This window comes from Pristiophorus japonicus, chromosome 1, assembly GCF_044704955.1.
Source record: "Pristiophorus japonicus isolate sPriJap1 chromosome 1, sPriJap1.hap1, whole genome shotgun sequence".
Taxonomy (NCBI): Eukaryota; Metazoa; Chordata; class Chondrichthyes; family Pristiophoridae; genus Pristiophorus; species Pristiophorus japonicus.
Genome location: NC_091977.1, coordinates 296,470,712 through 296,483,278, shown reverse-complemented (window position 1 = coordinate 296,483,278; position 12,567 = coordinate 296,470,712).

Sequence of the window (12,567 nt, the reverse complement as noted above, 5' to 3'; positions counted from 1 at the left end):
GATGTGCTGAAGACAAGATGGCCGCGGCCAGACCACGAGGTGCAGCGCTGATGGAGCAACACGTGGCACCAAACGGAGAAGCGGATTGGGGTAAAGCAAGCAAGGCTTTCTTAAAGGAGGCCTGCAACCCACCACAATTAAAGGGACAGTTCCACACATTTAAGCAATGTAACAAGAATTGGAAGTTAGAGACTAAAAGTGTAACAGATTATGTAAAGTGTGTAACTGACCATGTAAAATGTGTAACTGATAATCGGAATTGTATACATGCAACTAGCGAGGAAAAGTCACGCTATTATGTACAATGTGTAATTGATGATTTGAACCGTGCATATGCAACCAGCGAGGAAAAGTTATGCGCCCGTGATCGGACCCCTAGAGTGTCCATCATAAGTAAGGAAAAACTGTGCGATGCAGGATGCCCACTGCACGCAGCCAATGCAGCGGGCAGACACCCATCGGATGCACGCAGGTCCAGTGAGCTACCCAATGCTGTAGCCTGCATCCCGGGGACCAGAGTCATGCACCATGGAGTGTGACCACAAGCAGCCAATGCACACGAGCTGCGAAGCAAGCGACCTCAGCAGGGCAAAGGCAATGGTAGTGATACCATGCCCTGGGTCGGCTCCATCTCTCAGGCAACCGGTGGCACCAACTGCCACGAGCCTGAAGGAGCAGACTGCACTAAGGCCATACCCCTAGATGTAGGGTCACCCGTCACTGTTCCCCCCCAGAGGAAACAAGCACAAGCCAGAATTCCAAACCAAGCGACGCTCAGGTCAGCGAGTCAGTGGTCCCCTGTGCACTGCTAGACGACAGAACATATAAGAACATAAGAATTAGGAACAGGAGTAGGCCATCTAGCCCCTCGAGCCCGCTCCGCCATTCAATAAGATCATGGCTGATCTGGCCGTGGACTCAGCTCCACTTACCCGCCCGCTCCCCGTAACCCTTAATTCCCTTATTGGTTAAAAATCTATCTATCTGTGACTTGAATACATTCAATGAGCTAGCCTCAACTGCTTCCTTGGGCAGAGAATTCCACAGATTCACAACCCTCTGGGAGAAGAAATTCCTTCTCAACTCGGTTTTAAATTGGCTACCCCGTATTTTGAGGCTATGACCCCTAGTTCTAGTCTCCCCGACCAGTGGAAACAACCTCTCTGCCTCTATCTTGCCTATTATACTAGGCCAGGCACACCTGTACAGCTAACCTACGAGTCTCCCACTGCTGTGCCCTCTGGTGGCACACCTTGATATTGTACCAACAGTGACCATGTAAGATACATGACATCACTCCCCGCTGAACCCTCAGTGCAAATCGCCTCTGCATTAACTATGCTCTGGGCTTAGCTCTATATGGTTCTGTCTGGTAGACATCTGGCGGGCCGACTCAACGTTGGGTGCAGTAGCGTGCTGGTGATTGCTTAGAGAGCAGCTGGGACCCAGGGTGTAAAGAAAGGCGGGGGGGGTCACAGACATCTGTGAACCTGCCTGACGTTAGGGACCACGGCAACAGCCCCGAGAGCAGGCTACACGAGCCAACCGGGTTCCCACTGCCAGCACCAGGCACTGAGCCGCCACCAGACTGCAGGAACACGACCCAGCAGCTCCGGAACTAGCTTGTCCTCACGCACTGGTCACCACATCGACAAGGCATTTAACGCTCTTGTTGCACCACAGAACCACACACAAAAAAAAATGCAAAACCCACTCACCTGAACTTGAATGTACATGAATAACAGGAGCTTCCGCCACACCAATGTGTGGGGTGGGGGGGGGGGGGGGAAATGGAGTGGTCAGGAACACACACACACACATAAACAGCAATCACCAGCACGCTACTGCACCCAACGATGAGTCGGCCCGCCAGAGGTCTACCAGACAGAACCCATATAGAGCTAAGCCCAGAGCATAGTTAATGCAGAGGCGATTTGCACTGAGGGTTCAGCGGGGAGTGATGTCATGTATCTTACATGGTCATTGTTGGTACAATATCAAGGTGTGCCACCAGAGGGCACAGCAGTGGGAGACTCGTAGGTTAGCTGTACAGGTGTGCCTGGCCTAGTATAAAAGGCAGGCCACCAGGTGTGATTCTCACTCTGTAGTTAACTAATAAAGGACTAAGGTCACTACAGTTCAAGTGCAACACATTGCCTCATGGAGTCATTGTTAGAGCATCTAAGGACACAACTTGGCTACGTTACACTCAGTTCCTTCCTCCAAGATAGGTTGTAATATAGATTTTAAATAGTTGGGGTCCCAGCAATGATCCCTCCGGCACCCCACTGGTTACTGATTGCCAACCTGAGAATGAACCATTTATCCCTACACTCTGTTTTCTGTTCGTTAGCCAATCCTCTATCCATGCTAATATATTATCCACAACCCCGTGAACTTTTATTTTGTGCAGTAACCTTTTATGTGGCACCTTGTCAAATGCCTTCTGGAAGTCCAAATACACCACATCCACTGGTTCCCCTTTATCCACCCTGTTTGTTACATCCTCAAAGAATTCTAGCAAACTTGTCAAACATGACTTCCCTTCATAAATCCATCCTGTCTCTGCCTGACCGAATTTTGCTTTTCCAAATGTCCTGCTACTGCTTCTTTAATAATGGACTCCAACATCTTCCCAACCACAGATGTTAGGCTAATTGGTCTATAGTTTCCTGCATATTGTCACCCCTCCCCCCCCCCACTCCCACATCTCAAATCATGAGATAATCATACAAGGTTCTATGCAAGTTTACCATAACTTCTCTGCTTTTGAAATGAGCCTCTGTGTTTTATTTGCACTTGTATGGCTTTTTTAACCTATGTTGCTACTTTAAATGATTTGTGAATCTATACCCCTAGATATCTTTGCACCCCTACCCCATTTAGATTCTTATTTTCCAAGGAGTAGGTAGCCTCCTTATTCCTCCTACAAAAATGCACCACCTTACACTTATCTAGATTGAAATTCAATTGTCATTTACATGCCCATTCTGCAAGTTTGTTTACGGTAGAATGAAATCAAAGCTTTTAGTTCATCACGTACAAACTCTATTTAAAAAAAATTACTTGTCAGAAATGATTGGGATATAAAAGATCTGCATTACAATGCATTAACACTTCAGAAACGTCACTCAGTTACACGATTATGTATCGACAAACAATCCAAAAGCTGAAAGGCACATCTATTCATGCAATCGGTATTAATTTTAACGTTTTCACACATTAGTCCATCCCTCATGTCACTATAGCAATGGCTGCACAAGCAGCAAGAGCAATGGCTTTCCTATGGCGCTGACATAAGTAATTAGAATATTAATCACAATGCAACCAGACAACCAACAAATATAAATGCTGTAGTTGTTTAGTTCACAGTATTAAAAAGAATTGAACAATTGAACAAGAACGGCTATCCTTATTATTATGTATGCAACCCTAGGCAACTTGTATCATACCGCCACCAGAGGGCTTACCTGTTGGAGTCCCAAGGGATCCCAGCATCCCATGAGAGCACTGCATATAAGCAGGCCTGCCATGCTGTACGGCACTCTGCAGTTTGAATAAAGGAGCTAAGGTCACACTTATTCATTGTCTACAGTACTCAGTTGCATTACTTTAATATGAGCTTAACAACTGGTGACGAGATAATGAACAACCACGCGAAAATGCAAAGAACTGTTCTTATCCTGGAGAAATTCTCGGAAGGGGATGATTGGGAGGCCTTCGTGGAGCCACTCGACCAATATGCCATGGTCAACGAGCTGGAAGGGGATGAGAACGCTGCCAAACTAAGGGCGATCCTCCTTACCGTCTGTGGGGCAACAACTTATGGCCTCATGAAGAATCTTCTAGCTCCGGTGAAACCAACAACCAAATCCTATGAAGAACTGTGTACGCTGGTCCGGGAGCACCTAAATCCGAAGGAAAGCTTTTTGATGGCAAGGTATCAATTCTACACGTGTCAATGGTCTGAAGGCCAGGAAGTGGCGAGCTACGTCGCTGAACTAAGGCGCCCTGCATGATATTGCGAATTCGATGGATTCTTGAGCAAATGCTAAGAGACTTTTTTGTGTTTGGCATTGGCCATGAGGCTATCCTTCGCAAACTATTGACTGTTGAAACACCGAATCTGAGCAAAGCCATAACGATAGCCCAGGCATTTATGTCCACCAGCGATAACAACAAACAAATTTTGCAGCATAAAGAAGTTTCGACTAGTACTGTACACAAAGTAACGTCGTTTTCAAGCAGGAATACATATGGCACAATGTACATGTTGGCAGCTGCACGACCTCAGATGACCCAGAGTCCGCCATCAATCGTTAATGCGAGGCACTTAACACCTTGTTGGTGTTGTGGAGGTGATCATTGAGCCCATCAATGCCGCTTCAAGCACAATGTGTGCAAAAGCTGTGGAAAAATGGGACACCTCCAGCGAATGTGCAGACGAGCTGCAAACCACCACGTTGCAGAGGAGGATTGATCCATGGCAGATCAGGCTGAACTAGAGACTCGAACCGAGGAGGCAGAAGTGTACGGGTACACACATTCACCACGAAATGTCCACCGATCATGCTAAAAGTCAAACTGGATGGAATTCCAGTATCCATGGAACTGGACACCAAGTTAAGAACTTACACTAAAGAACTGATCCCTGTTATTGGCAGCGCAGCAGTAAAAGTCTCTTATGATGGAGCAGTGCACAAACTCCCACTATGGATTGTACCAGGAGATGGCCCCACACTGTTCGGCAGAAGCTGGCTGGGGAAAATCCGCTGGAACTGGGACGACATCCGAGTGCCTTCATCCGTCGATGATGCCTCATGTGCCCAGGTTCTGAGCAAGTTCCCGTCGTTGTTTGAGCCAGGCATTGGAAGTTTCTCAGGGGCGAAGGTGCAGATCCACTTGGTTCCCGTACACGACCCATCCACCACAAGGCACGGGTGGTGCCATATATGATGCAAAAGAAAGTGGAAATTGAGCTGGACAGGCTGCAGCGAGAAGGCATCATCGCGCCGGTGGAGTTCAACGAGTGGGCCAGTCCGATTGTCGAAGGCGACGGCACGGTCAGAATTTGTGGGGACTATAAAGTAACGATTAATCGTTTTTCGCCACAGGACCAGTACCCGCTACCCAAGACAGACGACCTATTTGCGACCCTGGCTGGAGGAAAGACGTTTACCAAGTTGGACCTAACCTCGGCCTACATGACGCAGGAGCTGGCGGAATCTTCGAAAGGCCTCACCTGCATTAACACATTCATCTACAATAGATGCCCATTTGGGATTCAATTGGCCGCGGCAATTTTCCAAAGGAACATGGAGAGCCTGCTAAAATTGTTTCCGCGCACCGTGGTTTTCCAGGACGACATGCTGGTCACAGGTCGGGACACCATCAAACACTTGAAGAACCTGGAAGAGGTTCTAAGTCGGCTAGATTGCGTGGGACTCAGGTTGAAACGCTCGAAGTGTGTTTTCCTGGCGCCAGAGGTCGAGTTCTTCGGGAGAAGAATCGCGGCAGACGGCATCAGACCCACCGACGCCAAGACGGAGGCCATTAAGAACGCACCGAGACCACAGAACGTGACGGAGCTGCAGTCGTTCCTGGGACTCCTCAACTATTTTGGTAATTTCCTACCCGGGTTAAGCACCTTGCTAGAACCTCTACATGTCCTTACTACTCGGGGGATCAAGGGGTATGGTGAGAAAGCAGGAAGGGGGTACTGAAGTTTCATGTTCAGCCATGAACTCATTGAATGGTGGTGCAGGCTAGAAGGGCTGAATGGCCTGCTCCTGCACCTATTTTCTATGTTTCTATGTTTCTATGTGATGCTACGCAAGGAAGGCAACTGGGTATGGGAGAAATCACAAGAGGCTGCTTTTGAGAAAGCCAGAAATCTGTTATGTTCCAACAAACTGCTTGTTCTGTACAACCCATGTAAACGTTTAGTGCTAGCTTGTGATATGTCTTCATACGGGGTCGGGTGTGTGTTACAAGCTAACGAATCGGGAACATTGCAACCGGTCGCCTATGCATCCAGGAGTTTGTCCAAGACCAAAAGGGCCTACAGCAAGATTGAAAAAGAAGCTCTGGCAAGCATGTACAGGGTGAAAATAAATGCACCAGTATCTGTTTGGTTTCAAGTTTGAGTTAGAAACTGACCGTAAGCCACTCATATCGCTATTCTCAGAGAGCACAGGGATTAACACCAATGCCTCTTTCCGCATCCAAAGATGGGCGCTCACGCTGTCTGCATACAACTATGTAATCCGCCACAGACCAGGCATAGAGAACTGCGCTGATGCTCTCAGTTGGCAACGATTGCCCAGCACCGGGGTGGAAATGGCACAGCCTGCAGACTTGCTGTTGGTGATGGATGTATTCGAAAAGTCACCCGTTATGGCCCACCAGATCAGGACATGGACCAGCCAGGATCCTTTACTGTCCCTTGTAAAAAACTGTGTCCCCCATGGGAGCTGGTCCAGCGTCCCAGCGGAAATGCATGAAGAGATAAAGCCATTCCAGCAGCGTAAAGATGAAATGTCCATACAGGCGGACAGGTGGGGTAATCGCGTGGTTTTGCCTAAGAAAGGCAGGGAAACGTTTATACGTGACCTACACAGTACTCACCCAGGCATAGTAATGATGAAAGCTATTGCCAGATCCTATGTGTGGTGGCCTGGCATCGACTCAGATTTAGAGTCATGCATGCACCAATGCAACACTTGCTCTCAGCTGAGCAATGCACCCAGAGAGGCACCATTAAGTTTGTGGTCATGGTCCTCCAAACGTCTAGGATCCACGTTGACTGCGGGCAAAATGTTTTTGGTTGTTGTGGATGCTTTTTCAAAATGGATTGAATGTGTAATAATGTTTGTAAGCACATCCACTGCCACCATCGAAAGCCTATGAGCCATGTTCGACACGCACGACCTGCCTGATGTCCTTGTCAGCGACAATGGGCCATGCTTCACCAGTGCTGAATTCAAGGAATTCATGACCCGCAATGGGATCAAGCACGTCACATCTGCCCCATTCAAGCCCGCATCCAATGGCAGGCAGAACGGGCAGTCCAAACCATCAAGCAAAGCTTGAAACGTGTGTCGGAAGGTTCCTTACAGACCACCTGTCCCGAGTCCTGCTCAGCTACCGCACAAGACCCCACTCGCTCACCAGGATCCCCCAGCCGAGCTGCTCATGAAAAGGGCACGCAAAACAAGGCTCTCTCTTGTCCACCCTGATCTCCATGATCACATCGAGGGGAGGCGGCATCAACAAAGCATGTACCATGATCATGCCAACATATCACGCGATATTGAAGTCAATGACCCTCTTTTTGTACTTAACTATGGACATGGTCCCAAATGGCTTGCTGGCACCGTCATAGCCAAAGAAGGGAGTAGCACATTTCAGGTCAAACTTGCCAATGGACTAACTTGCAGAAAGAATTTGGACCAAACCAAACTGCGATTCACAAATAACCCGAAGAGGACACCACCAACTTCGACCCTCCAACACACACACAAGTGGCAACTGACATCATGGTTGACCACAAAGCTGAACTCACCATCCCCAGCAGCCCGGCAAGACCAGCTGCCCAGCAGCCCAGTGAAGAACCAACCAACTCACCCACACCTGCATTTATACTGAGACGATCGACAAGGAGCGAAAAGCCCCAGATCGTCTCACCCTGTAAATAAGTGTACTATTGACTTTGGGAGGGAGTGATGTTATGTATGCAACCCTAGACGACCTGTATCATACTACCACCAGAGGGCTTACCTGTTGGAGTCCCAAGGGATCCCAGCATCCCTTGGGAGCACTGTATATAAGCATGTCTCCCATGATGTATGGCACTCTGGAGTTTGAATAAAGGAGCTCAGGTCACATTTACTCATTGTCTACAGTACTCAGTTGCATTACTTTAATATGAGCTTAACATGTATTTTCAGCTTCAATCACTTCCATTAATAAACACTGTCTTCTTGAACCAGCACCCCCACCTCCTCCCCCAAATGTAATATGTCAGAAATACAGCACTTATTCACAAGTGCAGAAAAACACATACACACTTTGCATCACCGAATTAAAAACAAAAAGCTGAAAAGTTATGATTTAACATTCATCTTGCTTCCTGGACAGGAGAACCAATCAGACTGACTTGGAAAAGTTCTCTAATATGGTGACGTAAAAACATTAATTATGAGGGGCCTAGACAGAGTGGATTAGAAGGACCTATTTCCCTTAACAGAGAAGCCAATCAAACCATTGAGTATAAATTTAAAGTAATTGGTAGAAGGATTAGAGGGGGAGTTGAAGAAAACGTATTTCACCCAGGGGATAGTGGGGGTCTGGAACTCACTGCCTGAAAGTGTGATAGAGGCAGAAACCCTCACCACATTTACAAAGTACTTGGATGTGTACTTGAAGTGCTGTAACCTACAAGGCTATGGACCAAGATCTGCAAAGTGGGATTAGGCTGGAGAGCTCTTTTTCAGCTGGCACAGACACGATAGGGCGAATGCCCTCCTTTTGGCTTGCAAATTTCTATGGGCTAGAATCTCCACTTTTATGCTTATCGCCCAAAAATGGGCGTTATTTCCGGCGTGGGCGTTAAAAAAACGTTTTCAGATCGCTGGCTTCTCACCCACTCAAAACACCTATGCTCCATTTTTGAAAATGGGCGTTACCGCAAGCGATATCAAATGGGCGATAGCATAAAATTTTTTTGACCTTCTGCCGTAAAGTGTGGCCGTCCTTAGCAACGGCATGGCAACGCTCAATTCCCATGATTCAGGAGGTCAAGGGTCATCATGACATGCGAAGAAGAGGAGACAGAGAGAGAGGGAGCTCAGAGGCACTGAAAGCATGCGTGGCTGTGGTGTGTGCTTGTCTGGCTGTTGTGGGAGGAATGACGGAGATTTACCAGTAGCAAAAAGCCTACTAAGCACCAAGAACATAGTTGGCACCAAGTTTTTGTCCAACAAATAAGATATAACATGGATGGGATGAAGGAGGCCCTGGAGCTGGTAGCCAGGAACACTGGTGGCAGAGGTCTCCCAGTGGTCCTGGAGCACCGCACTGCACCCCAAGGTGCTTCACCTCCATTGCCAACCACACGAGAGCCAGCAGCAACATCTTTCTTCTGGCTCGGAGCACGTTCCCACCTCAGGACCGTCCTCTCCCGTTTCCGTCCAAGCAGCACTTCGGCCATCACCTCTCCCCCACCCCCCCCACCCCCCGACCAATGAAGCATTGCCTGAGGACCTCCTCAGCCAGATGGCTTGGAGTCAGGAGAGGAAGGGGCAGGGATAGAGGGGGTGTGGAGGAGAAGCGGGGGGGGGGGGGGGCGGTTGAAGAGGGGAAGGGTTGGTTTGTACAGAAATACTGATGATTTCAGACTAATGTAGGGTTTAAATGTTTTTTTATTTAACAAAACTTGTAGCACATTGGCTCAGACAGTTGCACCATTATACGTTGGTGATTCCTTTTCTTTAAAGGATATAATCACATTTAACTTCAATCAACTTAAACTTTAACTGTCACCAAGGTGATGCCCACCATTGATGTATGACCTGCACACCCAACAGTGTGTCAGCCTTGTAAATAACACCAACGTTCTTTCGGGCAAAGCGATCATTGATAAGCTCCTGACGTAAGGCACTTGCGGCTATCATGCCGCCATGGGCCCTTTCATGGACCTCAAAGGTAGTAATCTCAGGATTGCTACCAGTGTCACGTTCTAGTCAGAGTAGGAATTGCAGGATAGCTAAGATGAATACGTGGCTTGAGGAGTGGTGCAGGAGGGAGGGATTCAAATTCCTGGGACATTGGAACCGGTTCTGGGGGAAGTGGGACCAGTATAAACCGGATGGTCCGCACCTGGGCAGGACCGGAACCAATGTCCTAGGGGCAGTGTTTGCTCGTGCTGTTGGGGAGGGGTTAAACTAATGTGGCAGGGGGATGGAAACCTATGCAGGGAGACAGAGGGAAGTAAAATGGGGGCAGAAGCAAAAGATAGAAAGAAGGAAAGTAAAAGTGGAGGGCAGAGAAACCCAAGGCAAAAATCAATAAGGGCCATATTACAGCAAAATTCTAAAGGGACAAAGTGCGTTAAAAAGACAAGCCTGAAGGCTCTGTGCCTCAATGCGAGGAGTAGTCGTAATAAGGTGGACGAATTAATTGCGCAGGCAGCTATTAACGAATATGATATAATTGGGATTACTGAGACATGGCTCCAGGGTGACCAAGGCTGGGAACTCAACATCCAGGGATATTCAACATTCAGGAAGGATAGACAGAAAGGAAAAGGAGCGGCGGGGGGGCGAGGGGCGGGTAGCGTTGCTGGTTAAAGAGGAAATTAACGCAATAGTAAGGAAGGACATTAGCTTGGATGATGTGGAATCTGTATGGGTGGAAATGCGGAATACCAAAGGGCAGAAATCACTATTGGGAGTTGTGTACAGATCACCAAACAGTAGTTGTGAGGTTGGGGACAGCATCAAACAAGAAATTAGGGATGCGTGCAATAAAGATACACCAGTTATCATGGGCGACTTTAATCTACATACAGATTGGGCTAACCAAACTGGTAGCAATACGGTGGAGGAGGATATCCTGGAGTGTATTAGGGATGGTTTTCTTGACCAATATGTCGAGGAACCAACTAGAGGGCTGGCCATCCTAGACTGGATGATGTGTAATGAGAAAGGACTAATTAGCAATCTTGTTGTGCGAGGCCCCATGGGGAAGAGTCTCCATAATATGGTAGAATTCTTTATTAAGATGGAGAGTGACACAGTTAATTCAGAGACTAGGGTCCTGAACTTAAGGAAAGGTAACTTCGATGGTATAAGATGTGAATTGGCTGGAATAGACTGGCGAATGATACTTAATGGGTTGACGGTGGATAGGCAATGGCAGACATTTAAAAATCACATGGATGAACTTCAACAATTGTACATCCCTGTCTGGAGTAAAAATAAAATGGGGAAGGTGGCTCAACCATGGCTAATGATAGAGAATACAAGCAAGTTGCAAAATTGGGAGAAAACACAGACAGCAGTTAGATTGCGTACGTGTGAAGTGGCACAATGAATTAAACCATCAATCACAATTGACATCTCAGGACTTTGGGCTGAGAGCCAACCATGGGTTAACAACTCATACTGTTGAGTCAACTGAGCCAATAGTATCAAAGGGGGTGAGTTCATTGTTGTAAGCCGATCTGGTATAAATTCAGCCATTTCCTACATGTGCTCCAGTGTAACAAAGAGCTGGAACTCTACCAAGAAGTTGTTGTTGTTGTTGTTGTTGTTGTTGTTGTTGTTGGTGGTGGTGGTGGTGGTGGTGGTGGTGGTGGTGGTGGTTGTTGCTGCTGCTGCAATAAAGTTACTTTGACCTACTACCGGATTTCGAATCTCATTGAAAATTAAGAGATCTAACAATTTTTGGCGTCACGAACAGGATCGCTGAGGGAAGAAACTGAATTTTGGACATCGGATCTACATCGGCATACTGAGGTAAGGACTCCTCTTTATAAAAGTCCTCGGTCAATTGTCTAAATTCACCCCTCCCCCTCCCCCTACACGATTCCAAAAGCCTCCGGTTTGTGAACCCTCCAGTTGGCAGTCGGCTTGAGGTCCCACATAGACGTCTAACTTCAGCAGTGTGTTAGTTAATTAATTACCGACCCATTGACCCGGCTGGAAAGCCTACGACTCAAGACTCCAATAAAGAAATCAGTACTATGGTAGCAGAAGATAAGAGCAAAGAATTGCCTACAACTGTTAAAGGCAGGCGGGCCCCACCTGAGGTTTTGATAGACGAAATCCTCCAACAGTTGAAAGAATACATAGAGCAACAATTCGACTTATCTAAATCCTGTATCAAGATTGAACAAAAACAATAGTCCTTGGACGAGATCAAAAGGATCTGGGGAAAAACGACCCGTATGAAAAATAAAGAACGAACCAGATAGTCCCTAGCCATTATAGGACAGATCCGACAGCGGAATGAAATCATGACGTGGTCCCAACATGATAGGGACCTGACCAGTACAAAGGATCAATTGCAAGCGGTTTGTGAACAACTAAGACAGAAAAAACTTGAACTTGAAAAGTCGGAAGCGGAAGTTAAAGATCTTAAAGGTGAAATTAAAGAATGGAAAAAATCATTAGGTCAAGAGACAGTAATAGGAAAAGGAAAATGTATCGGTCAATTCCCAGGGTACCAATGTTTGGATAAATTAAAAGCATAAACCCGAAGACACGACCAAGGAATAGATACGGATTCTGAATCCTCCGACGATACAGGGTCGGAGGATGAAGAATTAGGGGTGCGTTTTGCCCCGTTTAAAAAAAAAAACGAATTGTAGTCAAATCAGAAGAGACTGCTGCTAAGGACGGAAATAAAAGAACGAAGAAAAGGGTGTATGCAGAATACTTAGTTCATGAACCGACAGACCCAGAGAAAATTGATAAATGGTCCAAGGAGTTGCCCAATCCAAAGAAAGGGGGAGTGAAAACGTGGGAACAATTGGACCGCCTCAGAAATATATATCAACTTCAT